At 49.5% G+C, this 23,817-nt stretch overlaps 1 protein-coding gene across 5 annotated transcripts in view; it reads right to left on the reverse strand.

Annotated features, from left to right (window-relative positions):
• The window catches only part of CTIF (cap binding complex dependent translation initiation factor), a 258,284-nt gene extending 239,689 nt beyond the window's left edge, over positions 1-18,595 (reverse strand). For all 5 annotated transcript variants that reach the window (XM_080920215.1, XM_080920216.1, XM_080920213.1 and 2 more), the window contains exon 1: positions 18,489-18,595. The gene's annotated coding sequence lies outside the window, so the exon portion shown is untranslated. The remainder of the gene's footprint in view (positions 1-18,488) is intronic.
• Between the last annotated feature and the right edge of the window lie 5,222 nt (positions 18,596-23,817).

Here is a 23,817-nt window from a genome sequence, read left to right on the forward strand (position 1 = left end):
ATAATGCTGGTGACCCACTCCACGCCTAAGACCAGTAGGATTGCTGGCAAATGGCACTTGAGAAAGCTAGGACACTTTTTTTTCCTTACAACTTTATTTTTTTAAAAAAAGAGATACATGTACAGATTTTAAAAAGCAATTTGGCATAAAAATATATGAATATTGATTTTTTAAATCAATATGAACTTGATTTTTTTTAAAGGTTTGATAGTATGCATTGAAATCTTACTAGTTACCATGAACATAAAGTACATGTAAAACAAAACGTAACATGGAAATAGTCAACATTTTCTTGGTGTGTATAAATTAAACATGATTTTTAAATACCAAAACTTGCCACAAGGCTATCGTCTTAGCTCTTGAGCTAGGACACTTGTAAAGTAAAAATAAAAGGTTTAAGGTCACCTCCCTTCCTACCTCCTTGGAGTCAATACTGTAAGCCTCAAGGAAGGCTGTATTCCATTGTCACAGAACCTCCCACTAAAGAGAAGAGGACTTGTCAAGCTGACCTGCCATAGGAAATTACCTACAGGGCTGTCCAAAGCCCCAGACTACACCTCCCCAAGAGGGTGAAGCCACCTTTCAACCTTCCAGCTGGTTTAGGGGTACCAGGAGAGGGAGCTGGGCGGGTGATCTTCAGGGAGTGAAGTCACCAAGCTGGTTATTATTATGGTGTCTCTCTGAGGAACCTTTGATTTTGACTGACCACAGGAAGCTGAACTCAGCAGTGGTTTGAAGTTTAGATCTTCTGAGATCTTGGCAGAGAGTTCTCTTCAATTTAGTCAGATTTCTAGGGGACCCTTCTGTGATCCAATACTCTGTTCTGCCTACAGCATTTCCAGCTTTGAGGTTTCCTTTCGGCTGCTTCTCCCTGGTTGGCTGTATCTGTTACCATAGAGTTTGAGACCTTCTGGCCCTGGTTGGCTGTATCTGTTACCACAGAGTTTGAGACCATCTGGCCCTGGGAACTGGCTCCAAATAGATTATTCTAAGATCAACTGAAACATGCCACCAGATGATCACTAGAAAGCCTATTCATCTACCATCCTCGTTCCCATGGAAGAACGTTTTGGTCTAAATGTGCCCTTCAAAAGCTGGAGCTGGGAGATGGGGCCTGATGGGAGGATGCCGGAGGTCACTGGGTTCCAGCTGTATAAAGAGATCAGTAGAGGCTGCAAAAAGACTTAGCTCTGAGAGGTCATTCAGGTAAAGACACAGCAAGAAGGTGCTCACTGGACACAGCCCCTGGATGTTTCGTATCTTGTCCTCCAGACCTGGGAGCAAAATAAACTCTTCTTGTTTATCCACGACCCAGCCTGTGGTTTTCTGTTACAGCAGCCCAGCAGGAGCTAGGACAGATCTTATTTATGTACTGGAATTTTGAAGAGCATATGTGCTAGAACTCTTCCCTCTTCTCCTGCTACTACCTCCTCCCTCTCCTCCTTCCCTCCTCTCCCTCCTCCTCTCCCTCCTCCTCTCCCTCCTCCTCTTCCTCCCCTTCTTCCTCCCATTCTCCACTCTTTCTTCCTCCCACATGTGGAGGTTACAGACCTTCACCTCCAAGCCCAGCTGTTTGCTTTAATATACATTTAAACAACTACGAAGCTCTGCATTGTTCACACATCTCTCAGCTCTCAACTGAAAAACACCCTCTGTTCCACCGCAGCACGGATGCTGTTCTTTAAGGTACAAGGTGCCGTGGCTAGTGAGAATTGTCTCCATAGGGTCCTGAGACCCTAGTCAGGAGCCGGGGGGGGGGGTGTTAAAGGGAAAATAAGATGGTGGCCAAGCTGCCTCAGTTCTAGTCAGCTCTCCAGGCTCATGAAGGCCACTAAGAAGACACAGTGTGGGACAGAGAGGACAGATTTGGAGTCAGATCATTGCTTCTTAGTAGCTGAGTGACCTTGAATGAGTTACTTAACCTCTCTGTGAACTCGGCTTCCGTATTCTCCTCTCTGAAATGTGAACATGGTGCTTCTACTAACCCTCTTGAGTCTCCTGGAGGATGAAATAAATCAAGGACTTTGAAGTTCTTGGGATTACACATGGTGAATACTATATAGATTGCTTCTACTATTAAGAGAAATGAAAGATGATTGAAGAACCCTCTGAGTAAAGTTATGTTTGGCAAACATGCCTCCATATGTGAGGAATGAGGGACCATGGTTTCTAGGACCCAGGTTCTCCATTCTCTAATACATGGCACAGTATTTACATACAATCTACATAGACCTTCCCATGTCCCTGAACTCAGATAGATATCACTTAAAATCCCAAATACAATATAGATGTGGTAGGAATCGTTGCTAAAGTATAATATATAAGAAACGAGAAAATCTGCATATGATCAATACACACACACACACACACACACACACACACACACGTGATTATTTGTTTAGCTTGGGTTTCTGAGTCGAGGCCTAATGCAGCTCAAGTTCAAGCTCTACCTACTATAAAGCGGAAAATGTCCTTCAGCTTCCAACACCCCTCCAGCCACCTCCCAAACACTGGGATTACAGGCATGAGCCACCTCAGCCGCCCCAGAGAGTCCTTTAAAAGATAATGTTGAGCCTTGGTTAGCTCCACAGATGCAAATCCAACAGATACGGAGGGAGGGAGGAGCAGCCATATGGGTCATCAACATTCTCCATAAAAGGCCTGACATGTTGCCTCACAGGCCACGTGTTTTCTATGACAAGAACCGGGACAGACACACGTAGAGGACCACACATGACCATTTCAATTAAAATTTTCCCATGGGAAGCTGGTATTGGGCTGGATTTGGTGGGCAGGCCATAGGCTCCCAACTCTCCGGCTAAATGAAATCCTCTACTTTACAGGTGAGGAAACAAGGCTGTGGATGTTAGTTAACAAAACCAGGGTGCTGGCTGCCCTAAGCCAGGCACTCCATAACACCAAGTCCCAGGCCATCCAAGGAGCCACAGGCAGAGCACAAATACCTCACTACCACCGAAACATGCAGTGCCATGCTGCTGAAATCAACACCCTGAGAGAAGTGTGGCAAAGGCCACTAGCGTCTCCCATCGATGCCCAGGCTCCCTGGAAGAGAAGCATGGGAGAGCATGCATTCGGATCCATCCCTGAAGCTCAGCAGCGGCCTGGGCTCAGCCACAGGACAGTCTCTCAAGAGAGGACTGTGATTCGGAGGCGGCCTCCTAGGGACAGGCTCTGTCTGTCTCGCAAGGCCAGCTGCTTACATCGGAGAGAACAGAAGAAGTGCCAGGTAAAATAAAAGCCGTCACACAGAGGGTATGGCGCTTTTAGAGTGACGCCCCCATCTCGGACATGTGAACACTTGGCTCCCAGCTAGTGACACGGTTTCGGGAGGTTCAGGTGGTCAGGCATTTCTGGAAGAAGTCACTGGGGGCAGGTCGGCCTTGAGATCTTGAAGAATGTTTTTCCTACTTCCGACCTGCAGTTCACTTTCTGTGCCTGTGGCTGAGGGTGTGGTTCTCTGGTTGCCATGCCTGTCACATGCTGCCAAGCTTCTTCGACATCGCCAAAGTGAACGATCTCTTCCATAAGCAGCTTTTGGTCGTGGTGTTTTATCACCTCGACAAAAAGTAGCTAGTCCCATGGGGTGGGGCCAGCGTTCAAAGGGTGAATAAAATATTGATTAACTATCACTAAGGTCAAACCATACACACCAATCTTTACATCTCTTTTTCATCTCCGCATAAAAGACAACAAGCGGGAAGTGAATTTAGACTTCCATGAAAAGAAAAAACGAGATCAACTGTGTGGTTAAACCACCGACTTCGAATTCTTTAAAAGCCTTGTCTGTCCCCTTGAGTGTGGACTCTTGATCAACAGCACTTGAGGAGCACACTCGGCCAGTGTCTGAACTGGGCCATCAGCCATGGGCAGCTGCTTTTTTCTTGTTTCCTGGGACAAACACATTCGGAACTCAACTGCCATGTGGTAAGGAGGCCCAGGTTCCCAGTGAAGAAGGCAAACGGATGAGCCAAGGCCTCGCGCACACTAGGTTAGAACTCTGCCCCAAACTACACTCTCAGAACTTGGTTATATTACAGCTGGCCTGGCATTTGTACAGCCAGAACTAGCCTTGAACTCCTTCTCCTCCTCCTCCTCCTCCCCCCCCCTCCTCCTTTCCTCCTCCTCCTCCTCCTCCTCCTCTTACTCCTCCTCCCTCCAAGAGCTGGGATGGCAGGCTTGTAGCATCATGCCCAGCTGGTGTTTGCTTCTTTAATGCACATTTAAACAAATATGAGGTATGAAATGTTTTACGTGCTCCTATCTACTCAACTAAAATCCTGTTCTGCCAGCTGTCTGAAGACATTCCTTTACGTCACAGGAAGAGTTCGCTGGATAAAGCTAGTTATAGACTGAATTATGTCTTCCCAATTCACTTGTTGGAAGCCCAACCCCCAATGTGACTGTACTAGAAAAAGGCTGTAAAGATCTGACGTAAGGTCAAGAGATGCCAAAGAGTAAGGCCCAAACTCAATGGAACTGTGTCGTCATAATGCACACATATGCATGCACACACACATACATACATACACACACACACACACACACACACACACTTATTTCCTTCTGTCTGCCTGACTATCTGTGTGTGTGTGTGTGCGCGTGCGCCGTGCACACGTACAGAATAAGGCCATTATGAGCCACACAAGGAGGTGGCACGAAAAAGCAGGAAGGTCAGAAATCAAATTTCTCAGCACCTCCATGTTGGGACAATGAGGAACTCACCACCCACAGTTCCCCACTCTGCATGGTTTGCTGGACAGACAGCTGAGGACAGACAAGGTAAGTTCTGGTGTACTATTCAGAAACAGAGGCACCAGTACAGACCGAAGCTTCCAGAAGAGTAGAGACATGAAGAGCTGGAAGCCCTGTGCCTGCCTCTCTGTGCAGACACAGAACAAATGCAGGTCCTCACTGAGTTCATTACATGGTTCCTGCTGGTCAAAGATTCCTGAGATAGGGCCGAGTCGGCCTTTCCTTTGTTCCTTATCCCTCTTCCTACTGCACCCCAAACTTAGCTCACCCTTGCCCTGCTTACTGAAGCCCCAGAGACTTCCAGGGGCTACAGGCCTAGAGATGCACACATCAAGAAAGTGGCCCCTTCCTTTATGGCTTAGGTTGGAACTCACCGCTTGTTACTTAATGTAACAAAAACATCTGACAGAAACATTGTAAGGTAGGAAAGATTATTTTGCTTTCTGCTACAGAGGTGATGTCATCCATCACCACAGGAGGACTGAGTTGGAACAGAGTTCCACTCCAGGCAACAAAGAAGCAGAGTGAAGATGGGAAAGGCAACAGAGCAAGAACCTGCCTTCTAAGATACCCTGGAGAGTACTTCCTTCAGCACAGCTCCACCTTCCATCCCTCACCGCCCCCAACAGTCTCTGCACACTGTGGCTCCATCAGATTAAACATGGAGGAGGTCAGAGTGCTCATGATCTAGTGGGCTCTGGAGACAGGCCGGACAGACACACCCAGAGTTGCATGTCCTTAGCCATTCAGGCCTCTCACAACCCAGTCACATCCACAATCAAGAGTCTCGGTCACAGAGCCTCCTCATCACAGGGCCCCTGCAAACGGAGCCAAAGTGAGGAGCCAGAGCGCTTTGTTTTCTGAGCAGAAAAGAGTAGAGGCCAGGCTGGGTTGAAGAGCCTGAGATGCCACAGCCATGGTCCTAAGCTGTAGGAGATGGGTCCTAAAGCAAGGGGCAGTCATAGATAGGTCTCTAGGCCAGGCTCTGTGTGATCCACCCCCAGCTTTCCCAGGCCTGATGAGTCAGTTCTTAAGAACCCAACTCCTCAGCCAGATCTAGTAGTATATGTCTGTAATCTTAGCAGTCAGGGGCTGAGGCAGGAGGTCAATGTGGGCTATGTATTAAGATCCTGCCACAAGACAAGACAAATACAAAATCTCTGCCTCTGGGGCTGCAGAGATGGCTCAGTGGTTAAGAGCACTTGATGTTCTTACAGAGGACCTGGACTAAGTTCCTAGCACACAAACTAACTCAGTTCCAGAGCATCTGTCTCCTCCCGACCTCTGTGAGCACCAGGCGTGCACACCAACAAAAGGTGATACAAATACATATAGACAAACTACTCACACATATAAAACAAAGAAATCTAAAAATATCTCACTGGTTTTGCATCTGATTCTTGGCCCTCAGGACCATTTAAAAGAAATCTGGGCAGAGGTGGCTTTGGCTAGCACCAGGGCTGGGTGGAGCTCAGGCTAGGAAAACAGATCTTTACCCCAGATTATTCTGATGGGAGCTGGGAATTTTTCTATGAAGAAGCTAAACCTCAAAACAGATTAGCCTGTCACGGGCTACAGTAGAAGCAGTACAAAGGGAGAGAACTGACTGCAGTTTGTTTCCTGGACTGCCCGTGCCTTACCCAGAGCACAGTCTCATCCTGCCTCCCATTTCAGGAGGTGGAATGATAAGGAAGAGCAGGAAAGAGATCCCTGGATAGATAGATACTGGACACTCATTCAGGAGAGTTCTTGAAGGGTAGTGCTTAGCTTGAAGCCTAGGGGCTCAGCAGACTCAAAAGTCCAGAAAGATGAACTGTGCAATCTTGGGGCTCTGAGATCCTAGCCAGGGTATCCTAGCACGCTGTGTTCCTTAGGTTCTGAGCCATAATCTAGCAAGCCTTCTTTCTGCCCTGAGAGGTTTCCAGGTCTCCCTGAGAGGTTTCCAGGTCCCCACTTGCTGAAGGTCAGACTCCTCAGATTCTCCCACCCCTACCCCTGACTCCCACATTTCCAAACCAAGGATTATGTCAAATACCAGAGACCTTCAGATAGTTCTCAACTGTATGAGATTGCCCACGTTCACAGGAAGGAGAATTTGGTGACATACCATGAATGAGGCTTTGCCTTTTCCTGCCAAGACCCACCTTCAATGACATCCAGACTCTGTGTTCCCCACCTGCTACTCTGAGAAGCTGTTTCCCATCCAGTCTAGTGCACTGGGTAAATCTGAATTAGTGAGATCTTTGTCTTTGCCTGAGAGAACAACCTATTGCTGGCCGCAACACTGACAGGTTGGCTCTGTGGTTAGTGTACATGAAAATCCATATACAGTATTCTGAAGAGCCAGGAAGGCGTGGCTCAGAAAACCCCTCTTTCACTGATGTTCTATAGGAAGTGTGCATGATCCTGGCCAGGTCCCCAGGCCACTCTCCTTCAAGAGCCCTGCTAGGATTAGTGTGTGAGTCCCACCAGCCCCCTAGGCACCCCACAAAAACCACAGGAATTGCCACCCTTGGGAACCCTGAATACTGAAGGAAGGGCTTAGAGGTTTGCTGTCTCCACCCTAATGTCAGAATCAGGGAAGCAATGAGATCACAGCAGGCCACCAGGAACCGGGCACTTTGAAAGACACTTTCCTCTTCTCATATCTGTTACGGATCCATTAAGCAAGCCCGTCTCCAGGGCGGTGAGCAAAGTCAACCTCCTCCAGGAATACACTCCTGCTGGCCTGCCAGAGGTTGACAACCAAGTTCCCTTCTGCTCTGATGGCCCTGTTCTCAACTGTGTCCTTGGAACTTCCAGACAGCGTCTCCTTACTTGGCCCACTGCTGCTGCCCACACGGGCCTACGTGCAGGGAAGATGAATGGGTAAGAGCCTGTGACTCAGGCTGCAGCAGAAGGCCCAGTTGGCCATACAGTACTGTGGATAGAACTCAGCCTGGGCCCTCCTCATAGGACCTGGGGTAGCTTGGGATCAGTTCTGTTGCTGAAAGAATTCATCTCTACCCAGAGGAGAGACCATCAGCCTCCGGCAGCCAGCCCAGGTGAACCTGAAGCTGCAGCCTTAGTGTGAGCAAAAGCAAAAAGGGGGCCAGTGTCCGTTCCTTCTCCATAGCAACCCATTATGGGCAACTCTAAATAACCAAGGGATAGGCAACGAACCTCAAGGTGACAAGGGGCAGGCAGCCAAGATGTAATCTCTCCTAAGTCTTGGAGTCACCAAGAGAAAAAAACCGTTGATAGGGGTGACTTGCTCACCCAGACAATGAATGACAAACCTCCCCAGAACATCACAGGGGCCTTAGTATAACCAGCCAGTCCTTGTGAGTGAGGGTAAAAAGGCAAAACTGAACTAGAATCCGCTAGACTACCTCCCAGCCATGCAACAACCTAAGGCAAATCCTCTCTGTACCCTCACTGTTTCATGGATAAAATATAATTCGGGAAGGCTGATATATAAAAAGCACCCACTATGTGCTCTTATATTAGTAATCCAAAAATGATTGGTTTTTAAAGTTATCACTAGGCTTTCCAATGGCTTCAGGACAAACCTGCCCCGTCCACTGACCCTGTGCTACCCAGAAGCTCTTAGTGGCACCTGACTGGCCCCTGGGTAAGCACGAAGGCTCAGCGGGCCACATGCTCAGCGAACACATCATGGATGTACATGTGTGTCTTGAGGCACACTGTGAGACTGGGAGCAACAAAGAGTCAAGGCTTACAGTGCTGGAGTTAGACGTCCAGAACTAAGGCGGGGGTGGGGTTGGGGGAGGGGAGTTGGTCTCTCCTGAAGGCTTTTCCCTTGGGCTTGCATGTCTTCATGCAGTAAAACCCCCCCACCAGTCTGTTACTTCTGCTCTAATTTAGTTAGGCTTTGTTTGGGGGTACAGGGACTAAAACTCAACGCACTGCTCACCTCTAGCTGTATAGCCCATGACTTCTTTTGTTTTTTGTTTGTTTTGTTTTTTTTTCTTTTTCTTTCCAGATAAGGCCTTGCTATATAACCCGGTAATCCTCCTGCGTCAACGAGTGTACCTTCCAGTCACTCAGTCCCCTTGCCTCTACCTTCCCACAGGCAGCATGAGGTTACTCTGTCCTTCCCACCGCGATAGGAAAAATGTGGAAAAGGAATCCTCTCAGGGCTGCCAATTTCACAACACCTCTCCCTTCCCACAGCCAACCCAGTGCCAGATGACGGCTAACCTGAGCCAAACACTGGCAGGTAAGAGCCTTAGGATAAAAAGATTAAGGAGAACCAGTGGCATGTGGACAAAGAGACATTTGCAAGGAGTGGGGTGGTAACTGTGTCCATTTACAGGGAGCGGGGTGGTAACTATGTCTATTTCCAGAATCTCTGCTCCTCACTAAGAAGTCCAGCAGAAGTGGGCAGAGCTCATCCAAGATGGCCAACCTTACCACAGGAACAGCTTCGCCGACCTGAGCCAGTAGACATGTACGCCTCACAGATGCTACCTACCCTGCCCTGTAATGAGAAAGAAAGAGCCAAAGTCTTTGTTTATGGGAGATCCCGGGGTGCTGCAAACAGACACAGCACTCAAATAATACATTGGTCCTAAAAATCAGGAGAACCCCGTCCTGAGAGGGGACAGGCCAGGATGGGAGTTCAAGAGCAGGCCATGGGTTCAAACTCATAGCAAATTCCTCAAGATCATGAGGCTTGAATGTCTCCGTAGCCTGGGGATCTTGTATACCTCAAGAGATTCCCTGTGACAGACCCACAGGGGCAGCAGCCACCCTACCCAACATGCATTCCTTCCAAGTAACTTCTGGGTTCTGTGGCTACCATTATAGAGTGGTATTTCCATGTCTCTGCCCCTCGAAGTCTCCCTTACGGAAGTAAGTTTCATTCTGTGGGGTATATACCAAATACCCAACACTGAGCCTGGCATACAACAGAAACTCACTGAACCCAGTTCTGTGCATATGGCCCCCAAGTCACTTCCTTACAAGCAAAAGCATGTTCTAGGCATCAAAGAGGACAGGGAGTCTCTCATGATTGTCTGTGAAGCAAAGTAGTTCAGAATTTCTATATCAAAACTGGCATGACAGTTCATACCTATAATCCCAATGCCTTTAAGGCTGACACAGGAGGATCACAAGTTTGGATGTAAGACACTTTGGACTACATAGAAAGTTCAGGGTGAGCTGGGCCACATACATAAACCCTGCCTCAGAAACCAAGAATAAACTCAAACACAAATTTAAAAAGTAACTGAGGTATCACAGACTATGCCTGTGCAGAGGGCTCTGCTCGGCCAGCATCTATCCTCACGAGCCCTCTGTGTGGTTAAACCAATTAACACAGAAACTGGCTGGATTCGCAGTCTGAGCTCAGCAAACAGAGGCCCTTTCTAGCAGAAACAAGACGGCGAGGCGGGCTAAGAGCTTCTCTGGTCTTGCATTCCCCAGCAGGTGAAAGGCCAGCCAGCTGACCCCAGGCGTCTCCCCAAGTTTGAAACTATATCTTAGGGCACAGGAAGAACATGGCAGGATCTGCTCTGGAGAAGAAGTAACCATGAGAATCCTCCCAGGGAGTCCTAAGCAGCAGCCTGGATAGATGCCAGCCAGCGCGAGAGCAAGCAGCAAAAGAGAAAACTCAGGGTTTTGTAGACAGATGGGACTCATCTACAATATGTTACTTTTTATGTCCTGCAGTACTAGAGATTGAACCCAGGACCTTATGTGCAGGTCATATGCAGACCCTAATCCCTAATCCCTAAGGTGAGGCAGGGCCAGTTTTCTACACCATGCATCTGCCCCCACCACTGTGCCACAGTCCCCAAGGCCGACTCTCTGGATCCTGCTCAGGGCTCTTCTGTCCCCTCTCCTCTGCTTCAGTCACTGTTCTGGACCCAAAGCTGGACTTGGCTTCTGAGGGCAGACTTAAATCAATGGTGGGTGAAGAGCCCCATGTCTTCTCTAGGTTCTCTGAGCCTCCAGCCTCCACAATAGGAAGGATCTGGCCCCTAGACTGTGGGCTACTTTCTTCTGTGGAGCCCTAGGATAAATAACAGGTGGACGTCCAAAGCTGTAACAGGCCCGAAGTTTCCAACTGCCAGGAGGTATTTATCTCCCAACCTCAAGTCCAAAGAGCCAGCACCACCCATTCCAAAGCAGAGACTGTGGGGAACTGATGTCTAACCTGTGTTTTCTCCTACTGAAGGCGGGGTCTGGAAGAGACACAGTCAGGGCTCTGGCCCTGGGGTTCTGAGCCCTGAGTCTCCTGTCTACGTGCCTACGCCTCATCTGGTGCAGGGCTTCCCTTGCATTCATCGAGCCAGGCTGTTCTTAGAAAGGCTGCTGCATCTTCTGCAGCGTCTCCAGGCACCGTGTAGTTGGAAGGCTTCCAGGGCATTCCATTGTGGCACTGAAAGTGTCTAAGTCAGTATTGGGGTGCCCCCTTAGGACTGGTGCATAGACGCCTTCTCTGGCTGACCTCCAATCCCAGACACAGGCTGTCCCTGCTAAGACCCATGGGAGACCAACATCTCCTGTGTGCCAGGCATAGATTTGGGTCTCTGGGTCTAAACAGGAGAAGGCTTGGCCCCAACAGCAGCCCTGTAAGACGATGGATGGAAAAACGGGGATCTTCTGCGTTCATTCTCCCCCTCTGCCTCTAGCTTTTCTCTGTGTGTCCCCATCTTACCTCAAGAACACCACCTGCCCCTCAAAGCAGTTCCCCTTCTCAAGGGCCTGGGACAGCAGCGCTCTGCTCCCTGTGGATGTTAAGAGATGAAAGCGCCTCTCCCCTAACTCACTCTGATGCATCCAGCTGAGGCTGCAGCCTGATTCTGCCACTGGGCCTCCCAGGCATGACACAGCATCCCTGCCTGGCTTCCCTAAGGAGCCCGCAGCCCTGTGTGACAAAGGATTCTCTGACAATGGGAGGAAGAGGTCTGCTCTATTGTCTATAGCAGCTGTGCCAGGGTCTAGGTCCCCCAACACCTCACAGATGCCCCCTCAGCCTCACTTTCCGCACAGCTCCTGCTTGTCCTCCTTCCTCCTCTGGCATTGTACTATCTGCCATTCTGATCCAAAGCCTGTGACTCTGAACTTGTCCCCCGCTCTTTGTCCTTGGCCTAACCCAGCAGACCTATTCCAGTTTATGCTTGGGTTGCTACTCACATGAGGTGGAGGGTTCCCTTTAAATATAAACAATAACCACAGGCTGCACCCCACAAATCTGCTTAACATATACACTGGATGGTTTTATATCAACTTGGCCAAAGCAGGAGTCATTTGGGAAAAAGAAACCTCGACTAAGAAAAAGTCCACACCAGATTGGCTGGTGGAGCATTAACTTGATCGATGATTAGTGTGGGAGGGCCCAGCTCATTGTGGGCGGGGCCATCCCTGGACTGGTGGTTCTGGGTTCTATAAGAAAGCAGGCTGGGCAAGCCCTGAGGAGTAAGCAGCACCCTCCAGGTTCCTACCTCGAGCTCCTGCCCTGCAGTCCTTCAGTGATTTACTGTGATGTGAAGGGAAATAACCCTTTCCTTCCCAGGTTGCTTTTGGTCCTACTTACATTATTGCAGCAACAGAAACCTAAACAAGACAACATGTGACCCTTGTCTCATCTCCAGCCTCGCCTGGTTTTAGATCTCCTCCCTTGATAGAAACACTGCAGCCCCAAGAGCTCAGAGCCCACTTTGTTAAAGCCTCCTCTGCTATCCTAGATGGGACATAAGTCTAGCAGCTGGTCCTCAGCTGGTCGTGAAGCACTTCCTCAGCCGAGTCCTTGGGTTTGACCTAAGACCCCCACCCGTTTTGTACCCGCTGTTCCTTACCATAGAAGGCCTTTTCCTGTCTCCTCTGGCTAGCTTCCTTCCTCTCCTTTAATAGTCAATGCTTAAGTTGCCTCCTTCAGGAAGCCCTCCCAGATGGCAGGCGCTCTATGTCATCATGTTCTTGAAGAGCCTCAGGCCTTTTCTCTACACCATGGTGAAACGTAATAAATTTGTGTTTCACTCCCTCTATGTTTAAGTCAGGGCTCTATGCCTATCTTCCATTACAGTCCATGTCTAACACAGACCCAGGCCCAGAAACAAAGCCCAGTACCATAAAGAAGATCATGCCAACTGCATCATGATCAAACAAACCTCCCCAGGCACCGCATGCACCCCATGCACCCAGTTTCCCTCATATCCACATCTGGGTCATTATCCAATCTAAAACCCCTCATACAGAATACCTATACCTACTCCCAAATATACTTCTTCCATTAAACCATCCCAGACTGGTCCTACTCCATGTATCATTGCTATGGAAACTGCTTCCCATCCTTCATCTACTCCACAACTCTTCTCTGGAGTCAGTAGTTGGGTCCAGCTCCATTCACAGCAATGACGGTGTCAGGTGGTTCAGCAGCCTCCTTAGCAGTGGGCATGGAGAGTGTGAAGCCAGAAGATACAGGGTCCACACGGCTATTCTAAAGCTTACTTTCGACTTAGTCACATCCCTAAAAACCACTTTAGGGACTTGGCCTTCTCACTTGTAACATGGGCCAGGGGGATGAAACCAGCCTCATGGGCAGAAATGAAAAGTGTCCATGGAGTGATTCATGTAGTCCACATAAAGCCATGTAAGGCACGAGTTTCAGCCAAGCCCCATCGCCCTCTTCCCCATTGCAGATCTGTCCTTGACTAATTCACTTAAAGACCATGGGGAATTCGAGTACACTGGTGTCTAGGTCCATGCCTTAGGGCCAGAAAGCAACACACCAAACAAGAACAGGGCCTCCACTCCTGAAAAGCCCTCTTGTATTCTTGGATGCCAACACAAAATACAAAGCAACAAAAGCCAGCCCGGAAGGAAAGCAATCACCAGCCAAGTGCATGTCAAAGAAAGAGAGGAGACAAAGTGGGCAGACTTTGAAGTAAGGATCTATTTTTTTTTTTTTTTTTTGTAAGTATCTGGTGTAGACAAAAAAAAAAAAAAAAAAAAATGGGTCAGTTGTGATAGCATATACGTATACTAGTAGGATATGCCAAAGAGGTGGGGGCAGGAGGATTGTGAGAAAAAAACTGAGGCACAAAAGACCAAGGTTTCCTGCCCAGCTCTGATAAGAGCTCCGTGTAACTGAGAAGTCACCTTACTTCAGAGGCCTTTGCATGGATGGAGATCAGGCAAGCTGCCTCTCTACCTCTTAGCCTGGCTCCGGGGTTGGGTCTGTTCTCACCTAGTTCTGAACCACAGCTTAGCTAACACATGACCAGGTAAGTTCTACAAAAAACACCACTGTGGGAGAGTTCTCAGAGACTGTAATTTGCCTGTCTGTTTTCTGTCTCTCCAGAAACAAGGTTCTGCATCTCAACCACGAACCTACAGCGTCTACCATCATGATCAGCATTGCAGAGAATTTAACCTTAGAAATGGAACTAAAGGCAGACAGAGGCCTCACAAGTGAATCTGGGACTAGACAGCCTTATACTAACATCTACGAGGATCTTGTAAGCCCCGCAGAGCCTAGAGAGACCTTGACCAAAACCACAGCTTCTCTCTGAGTCACCACACATTAGAGCTGGGGGTAGGGCCAAAAGAGCATCTTCTCAGTGCCTTGGTCTTAGAGGAACCTGCTGGTTGGCTTCAGGAAACATATCCATCAGCTGCCTATTTCTTGCATGAAGTACATAGCTCTAGATCCACTGGAGAGATTCCAAATAGCCTGCAGTTCGGGTAAGAGACGCAAGGACCTTCCTACCTCTGCTTCCCTCTACCTTTGCTCTAAGACACAAAGCAGTATGGGGCCTGGCAGCCAACTTATGTGACACTGATTAAGTCCCAGGATGAGTATTATAAAATATTGATGATGGGTCTCCTTGGGGCTCTGTTCTTGCAGTGTGATGTAACTCTTCCTGTTGGACTGCCTTTGAGTGTCCAAAGCAACATGGATTGTATAGCCTCTATGGGTCAATCACAAGCATTTGAGAAACTGAAACCCTTATATCCACAACAACAGATAGAACAGTTTTAGAGTCTAACACAGTGGTTCTCAACCTTCTCAATGCCGCGCCCTTTCAATACAGTTCTTTATGTTGTAATGACCCTCAACCATAAAATTATTTTGTTATTACTTCATAACTGTAATTTTTGTTACAGTTACAAACCATAACATAAAAATACTTGTGTTTTCTGATAGTCTTAGGTAACCCCTGTGAAAGAGCCATTCAGCCATTCGACCCCCCTAAAAGAGATCGTAGCACACAGGTTGAGAACTACTGTTCCATCACATAGCAGGAACCAGCTGTTAATTCCTCATATATGTACTTTAAGATACACAAAGTCAAAGGTGCCCAGTAAACATTTATGAATAAATGGGTCAGACAGCTTTCTGATCAGTGTGCCAATCTTAAACCCCCCAAGCCCATGCCTGAGAACCTCCATCTGCACAAATGCCGGGGTGCTTACAAAGACGTGTACAGATGCTTTGCTGGTTCCTAGGCTTGACAATCTTGAGACAAGGAGGAAGACAGGGGGGTTACCTTTTCATTTTAATGGCACTGAGAGCAGTAAAGAATAAATCTTGGAAGTACTTGGGAGGTTGAAGCAGAAAGGTTGCTGCAAGTTTAAGACCAACCAGCCTGGAATATATAATTATATCCCAGGCTAGCTTGTCTCAAAACAAACAAAGGAACAAACACCTATGCAAACAACACATCTTGGAATCACCAAGAACTCCATGAACAAGTGTGTGTGTGCCCTATGTGCTTACTATATGCTAAAATATAATAGGTATGCAGTAGTTGGCATGTACTCAGCAACATCAAATTATTAGATGAGTGACAAAAGCCTGTGGTTTATAGTGGCTGTTTTCATTATTCATTGCTATTTATTTTGATGAAAAATCTAAGCAAGGAGTTATGCACCTTCAATCCTAGCACTCCAGAGGCAGGTGAGTTCAAGGCCATCTTGGTCTACATAGGGAAGCTAACCAAGTCTATATAGTGAGACCCTGTCTCAAAGCAGCAGCAAAAACAACAAAACATTTGACAAGGAATCTGTACCAAGATAACTTTCTTGGGGTAAATTATCTACTTCCCAAGGTAGCAAGAACCCACCCTCAAAGCCAAAATGTCACCATTTATATAAAAAGCTGTGGGTACCAGGTACACATCTAATTTCCCAACACTGGGGAGGTAGAGGTAGACCAGGTAACACTGGGGATCCCCTGCCTTAAAAATAAACAGCAATGGTATGCAAAGAGAAATCACAGGAGGAAGAAAGCTGTCCTTTACCTATTGGAAGACCATGGGCAAGTGACATCACTTTCTGAGCCTTGGTGTTCTCATCTATACAGTGGGATTAGCCCTTCCCTGCCTCACAGGATCCTCATAATAACTATACGATGTGATGGGGAAACTCCGCTCTGTAAATTCATAGACACGTTCTTGTTCTAGCAATCTACTCACCTCAACGGCACAATACCCAGCACGCCTTGCAGATTACGGTCCTCACCAGGATAGGCACTGAACACACCGCTGAGCCTATTGCTATCAGCAGAGTCCTGTTTCACGTACTCAGAGGACTTTTCTCGGGCCATCCGAGAGCATCCTGCTACTACTGTCTAGCGTCTGTTGAGGGCAATCTGTTCCTATACAACTGGGTTGTTTGAAAGTCCTAAAGGTTTCCTTTCATGGACCACAGGCTGCTAGGAACAGAGATTCCAGAGGTTTGGGCCCAGTCCCTACGCAGGGCCAAGAGTAACCCGGCAGGACAGCCCATTGCTCCTCCCAGTGTTCTGCCGCGCCTCCCTCCGAGTCGAGGCGGTGCTTAAACTGTGTCACTTTCGACCTGGGGAGGTTCCCAACACCCGAGCCTGCGGCTTCCGAGGTGTCCAGGCGGTGCAGGGGCCCCTAGCCAGAGAAGGATAATCTCAGAGCTTCAGAATTGACAGCCGAGAGGGCGGGGTAGGCAGCGGCGTGTGATCCCGCTGGATTGCGGGCAGAGGCAGGCAGGGTCTACCCGGCAGGCTTTGATTCTCAATTGAAGAACTGAGAGCGGAGAGGGATGGTTGAACGCGTGGATTCTCTCTAGCATTTGGGAAGACCGCTGAGAAAAAGCACAGGCACGAGCATTACGGGGAGCCTCTGTGCTACGGTCAAGGATCCTAAGCATGTCTTGCTGGGGGTGGGGGGCACCAGAGCTCGGGTGGATCCTCCCAGCCCGCAGGGTGGGTAGTCAGTCACTGGGCTAGGGGGACGAGAGAAACGGAGGGCCACAGAGAGCTTGGAACTCCCAAGCTGCCAGAGAGCCCAGGTTACCCTAAGGTCTTCCCCAGCACCAGCCTAAGGATTCCTTAGTAACTCGAGCGTGGACGCACATAAGAGACAGCCCAACTCACACCATTTGGGGCTAGCTGGCCCAATCCCAGGAGGCATCCACCCCACGCTGTTCTCCACTATGCCGCCCCCTCCAAGACTGAGCTGTGTGTACACACACAACCAGTTGGGCGGGGGAGGCAACGCCTCCCTCCTGGTGGGGACACGCGGGGCACAGTCACCGATCCCTCCCCTCTAAAAGCCGCGCCCCCTTTCCAGCTCACACACCTCCTGACCCCTACCAGCAAAACCAGGGCTGCCGAGTTCAGGGTTTGAATCCTGAATTGTCTTTTAATGCCAACAAACAATTAGCTCCGAGGCTGGGTCCCGGGGACGCCTCCTCCTGTGACATCCAGGAACCCGCACGCGGCCCTTCCCAATCCCCTAGGCATCCACTTCAGCCAAGCCATCGCTCCCATCTCCCCCTAAAACCCGCGCTTGTGAGACCATCACTAGCTAGCTCCCCTCATCAACCCTCAGGTTACAGGCCAGAAAGAACTGGCTTTTCGGAACCTGTCACCTTAACACCGGCTCTGCAGGGCGTATCTATCCCCCAGGCCACAGGATTGATCGTTCTCAAAGCCGGCAGAATCATCACAGCACAGAACGGCCAAAACCGCCACTGCAATGGCTCCGCCGAGCTCCCTTCTCTGCGCCTATCCGCCGCGCCCTCCGCGGCCCGCGGGCTCACCGGGGGCGAAGGGAGGGGTCTGCTGCCTGTCTAGACGAGACAGACATCCCCAAGCCCGCGGGGACGCCCGTCCGCACGGCAGGGAAGGGCAGCGTGGACACACTCGCGGGTTCCCTCCCTCAACCCGGAGTGCTGCAGCCGCGCCCGCAGCCGCCTCCCCAGCCGCGCTCCGACCTCGGCGCAGCGCGCGGTCGGAACAGCTGCAAGTTTGCCTGGCGCTGGAGCAACTGCTCGTTGCAGCAGACGAGGCTCCAAAACAAAAGGGAAAGGAATCTGGCTCGCGAGCTTTCTCCCCTCCGGTCGGAACCCGGCACAAGACATCGGCTACACCGCGCGGCTCCAACGCGAGTGGGGCTCCAGACGCGCGTCCCCCCCAGGAACCCCTCTGGGTTCCGGAGCTCTGGTGTCACGGTCCCCACCTCGCAGAGAGCTGGGCCCACTACAGGACAAACCCTGGGAGGGGGCGAGATCGGAGAGTGCGGTACCCACTAGAGGAGGGGACTAAGGATGGGTGCGGACACCGGGCTGGCTGAAGCACTGGGAGGGGGAAGGGGGAGAATTGTTTGGAGCGGTTTCCCCGGATTTATCTATAATCGAGAGCACGTCACGTAGCCCTCCTCCCGGGTCCCCGAATCCACCCGCAAGTCGAGGTGACTAAAAGAGGAGGGAGGACAAGGGATGCTCACCTCGGGGTTCCTCTGGCCGCCGCGCGGAGCCCGCGTCGGGGGTGGGGGAAGGGGGCAGGGAAGGGGAAGGGAGGGACCAGGCTCCAAAGAGAGGACTCCTGCTGGGAGTTCGGCGTGTCCCAGCAGTGAGGGGATCCAGCACCTCAGCGGACCGACCCAGTCGTGAGGGGAGGGAGGGAGGGAAGGGATACAGGGAGGGAGGGGCAGGCAGAGGGAGGGAGTAGAGGAAGGAAAAAAATGATCCCTGTACCGACACAGGGAAAGAGAATGTAGGAGAGTGACGTCCGGGCCCCGCCTCCCCCTCCGGCCACGTGCAAAGACTTGAAAGGAAAGAGGGAGACGGCAAGCCTGCTGGGTAATGTAGTTCGCCTTTCTTTCCTAGGATGGCGGGCCCAGGAGAGCTGGGAACCTGGGGAGGACGCCGGGGATACCGCCTGAACTGCCTTCACAGACCTGTGTTGCTACCCGCCGAGATCGCCCTCCAGTGACCTCCTGCACTAGCGGGGGCCCTCTGCGGAGGAGGGACAGAACTGAGGGTGAAGGCAACGTCCGGGCTTGCAGAGAAACACTTGGTTTTAGAATCAGGCAGGCTGTGAGGTTAAGGACTTCGGCGCATAGTATAAAGTCTGTCCTAATGGCAGATAAGAGAAAGCGTAGTGTATGCTCTTGGAGAGATGGGGGGGGGGGTGCAAATGGCGTTATTAATGCAGCATTAAGTGCCACCGACGGTTATTGAGATTCATATGTAATAATTAACGCTTGCGCTTCGCTCAGGCAGGGGCGGTATGTGGTAATTAGATATGCACTTTGCGACCAATTAATTTTCCACTGGCCATGATCAACGCTGGGACACTGGCCCGAAGAATTCGATGCAGTGGATAATTCAGTCATCACTTGATCTCCGCTGTCTTTGGTTAAAACTGAGGTTAGCACAGAAGCCACCGGGAGAAATAGAAGATGCTGCGTGTCTCACCAAGCAGTGGAGTCAGGTGCATATTGGAGGTGCTGGAACAGACCTGCTGAAGGGATCCTTTAAGTGATTAATTTCTAACACATCCAATGAGCACATCTGGGCATTCAGGGACCTGTAAGGCCCTCAGTCTGTGCCCTTCAGGAGCTCAATATGTGGGAGGGCCACAAACTGAGTAAGTGAACACTTGGTAGAGGGACAAGTCCAGAGCACAGTGGAACCACGGTGGGGGTGGGAAAGCTTCCTGGGGGACCTGGTACCTGGATGAAGAGTGACTAAGGTTCCTAACTAGGTGCAGGCATCTGTTAAGGCGGTGCAAGGCTCTAGATTCAAGAGAAGAGAGCTAATCCTGCAACTCTAGCTGCTTGGCTGGATGGGCACGTGTTGCTGAGAGATGGGGGTGTGGAAAGGGTGGAATGGCTAGAAAGTGAGTCAGTCTAGAGGGCAGAAGGAGCCTGGGATAGCTTGCTAGAAGAGGTGGGGCTTGGAGTGGGTCTGGTATGATGGATGGGATTTTGTTTTGTAGTGAGCTTGGATGACTGAACGAACCAGGCCACTGGTGGAAAGCAAAAAAAAAAAAAAAAAAAAAAAATAGAATACGTGTTTGCCGCCTGTGGAGGGCTCCTTTGACTTTTGAACCAAAACCAAAAGCCTCCCCCCTCTCTCCCTCCCTCCCTCTCTCCTTCTCTCTCTCTCCCTTCCTCCCTCCCCCTCTCTCTCTTCCTCTCTTCCCTCCCCTCTCCCTCCCTTTCTTCTTCCCTCTCTCCCACCCCCCCCCATCACCAAAGGAACTCAAGCTCACCTGACTTCCTGGAGGCTTGTCCTCTGCAGTAGGCTCATTATTTTTATGCTCTAACACCAGAATGATTTCCTAGGTTGCCAAAATATTAACTAATAGTACCAGAGTCTAGCCTTTCAAGCCAATTCTGGGTCCCTTACCTTGTGTCAGGGCAGGGTTTTTGCACATCCAGCGACGTGCACACCACCTGCAAAGCAACTGAGAATGAACTGTCTGGTTTGGTCCTTGCCCTGGTTGTAAGTGTCACCTTTCAGAGGTGCAGAAAGGAAGACATGCACACAAGAAGCACTTGTGGAGGCTCGCCGGAGTCTGAGCACAGCAGAAGGAACTTAGTCCTCCTAACCCCTGAATGCTGGCATTATCCCCAGTGGCTAAGACCATGGGTAGCTAATTTAACTTCTAGACAGGGTAACCTTGAAGAGCTCATTCAACAAATTTGGCCTTACAGGAACCAGTGATGATCTAATCTTTATGTGGGTCTGTCCCGTTGAAAATGGCTATGTGATTGAGTTCCTTTCCTGTACAGAGATCTTTCTGGTCCATAAGGCTGACTGTATTTTTTTTTTTCTTTCTCTAGATGCAGGTCAGCAGAACTGACCTAGTGGGAAGAAATGCAGAGCACTTCATCCTGAGACAAAGTTTTTTTTTTGTCTTCGAGGAACTTTGGCCCACTTCTGAACCTTTCCCATCTGCTGACTGAGGTCTATGTTCTTTACCCATACTGACTCTTCGTGCCCAAGGCTGTTTTCCCTGGAGAGGGGACAGTGGCATGAGACACTGCATGGGCGTCCATCAGACTGCTTCAGACTACTTCCTGATTGCCGTATTCTCAGATCCCAGATCCCTGCTCTGTCCCATCTATTAGACTGTTACTAATCCCTTCAGACCCTCTCTGCATCCCCTCCTCCAACCTGCATGTTTCCCACCGGAGAGCTCTCTAAAGTGGCCTCTGGTGACAGGCCTTGTTGGTTAGGATGGGGACTTTAGGAGGAAGGCCTTGTGTATCCTTCAGATAGCAGTGCCCAGAGTGAAGGCCTGGCTTGCTTGGCTTGCACAGGACTTACGTCCCAGCCTGTGGTTGATCCAGCATTCACCTGCAAGCTGGGTGTAGCACCCTGGAGAAATAACGCTGGTATTGGGAAACTTCCAGAGGGGGGTGTTTTGTTTGTTTGTTTGTTGTTGTTTGGGGGGGAGGTTGTTTGTTTTTGTTACAACGAGATGCTAGTAAAGGACTGGAGAGATGATGGCTCAGCAGTTAAGAGCACTGACTGCTCTTTCAGAGGTCCTGAGTTCAATTCTCAACAACCACATGGTGGCTCATAACCATCTGTAATGGGATCCGATGTCCCATTACAGCTACAGTGTACTCACATACATTAAATAAATAAATCTTCTTTTTAAATGATAATAAGGGCTGGAGAAATGGCTCAGTGGTTAAGAGTATTGACTACTCTTTCAGAGGTCCTGAGTTCAATTCCCAGCAACCACATGGTGGCTCACAACCATCTACTATAGAATCTGATGCCCTCTTCTGGTATGTCTGAAAACAGCTACAGTGTACTCATATAACTATAATAAATAAATCTGTTTTAAAAAAACGCTAATAAAAAAATCGACACCCTCCTCCTCCTGTTTCTCCTCTCAGCTGTCTCCTTCAATTTTCCAGGTGAGATGTCACCCCCAGTGGGCCTCACACTTACGCATTTGTGCATTTACTTATTTTGCAGTGCTAGGGAACGCAGGACCTCATACATGCTAAGCAAGCCCTTCGCCGAGGGTCTTCTCCTTCAGCCCCCCTCACACTGACTGAGGACCACTGGGAAGCCAAAAAAGGCTGTGCTGGAGAGAAGCTACTTGCCTTCAGGAGCTGAGAGTCCATCTTGATACGCAGGAAAGGAACGAAGCTCCTCCCACCCATCCCTTACTACCCCCACTCTGCTACCCCCGTATGAGGTGACTTTCTGTGAACTAAAGATCCGAGGAGCTACAGTGGTCAAAAGAGGGAGGAAAATGGATCCACAGCCTCATGCACCCTTTCTCTGGGAGGAAAGCAACAGAAGCCCAACTTGTCAGGGAGGTAGCACTTGCCTGGGAACATAGCAAAAGCAGTGGCATTTCATGGGAACTAGCCCCATAGAAGGAAGGTGTCTTCTGGTGTCTGTCCTGTGTTATGGTGGTGTTGGCCTACAGAGATACAGACCTGATAGACCCAGGTTGAATTTCACTCCTGCCTCATCTCAGCTCCCGTAACACAACCCCAAAGACCGTAGTTGCTGAGAAAGAAGATACAAATTGATCCCAGAGTCGGCCATCAGTGAGAGAGGGGCATGCGCAAAGAGATGTGACCTTGAGAGGAGCCAACATTTAAGTAAAATGAGGTAAATCAGGCAGTGTTCATTGGGAATGAGCCCTGGAGAAGTCACAGCAAGGTGCGTGAGAGGTTTCGGGTGCCACCTGACCCTAGCTCACTGTGTGACATTGCCTCTCTCTGGGCCTCAGTTCTTATGTCTGTAAGAGGAGACCACTGGGTCTGATCTCTGAGATTATCTCCCTTTAAGAAGTTTGCAATCTTTTGGCAAAAGGGGGCTGTGGGATTAAGTAGCCAAGAGGCTGAATTTTCATCCTGGAAAAGTTTCAACCTGCAGGAAGGGCTTGAAGGAACATAAACAGGAACATGAAGCAAGCAGACTTCGCCTGGTAAAGGACAGTGAGAGGCCCAGGTATCAACAGACCTTGCTCAGGGCCCTCAGAGCTAAAGGTCAGATCTCAGGTCAGTGATGTGAACATCTGCTCTTGACCTTGAGGAGGGATTGGGAGAAAATAGACACTTGTCTGCAAAAGAGAGTTTCCCCTTCTTTTCTTTTCTTTTCTTTTCTTTTCTTTTCTTTTCTTTCTTTTCTTTCTTTCTTTCTTTCTTTCTTTTCTTTCTTTCTTTCTTTCTTTCTTTCTTTCTTTTTTGCCAGGCCATTCTCAAAAGAAAGGGAATTACTGTGCCCTGGGAAGGGTATCCATCGCTAATTAAACCAGAGATCCAACCTGATCCAATGGCTAGGTTGACAGGACCTCATCGAATTGAGCCAATCCAATTTCTTCTTGCAAGAATTGAAGGCTCCTTAAGTCAAGGTAGGCTGCCCAAACTAAGGGAGCCAAAAAAGTGCTCAGCTAAGGAAAGACAGAAGAGGAGGGAGAGAGGATGAAAGAAGCTGCCCAGAACTCTCAACCTGGATCTGTTGCAGCGCCTCTCACGGCTCCCTGAACTCCAGATCCTTATTGTGGCCTCACTGGCTTTGTGTCAGGCTATATGGGTACAGACAAGAATTCAGCTTGGCAGCTGTCTTCTCCCCCAAACCCCTTCTTTCTTTAAGTCACAGAAAGATCTCCCTGCAGCTGGTTTATGCATCCTGTCTGATAAAGCTTTATTCTTCAAAGTAATTTTGCTTTGAACCTTCCATGCCTCTTAAACATTTCAGAGAACAATAGCTAGTTTATTAATTAAACAGTCAGATGGAAATGCTGAGTTCCATAACAGGTAGGGCCCCGGTGGTCTGCAGGAGCTGTGA

This window comes from Micromys minutus (assembly GCF_963924665.1).
Source record: "Micromys minutus genome assembly, chromosome: 8".
In the NCBI taxonomy this organism is placed as follows: Eukaryota; Metazoa; Chordata; class Mammalia; order Rodentia; family Muridae; genus Micromys; species Micromys minutus.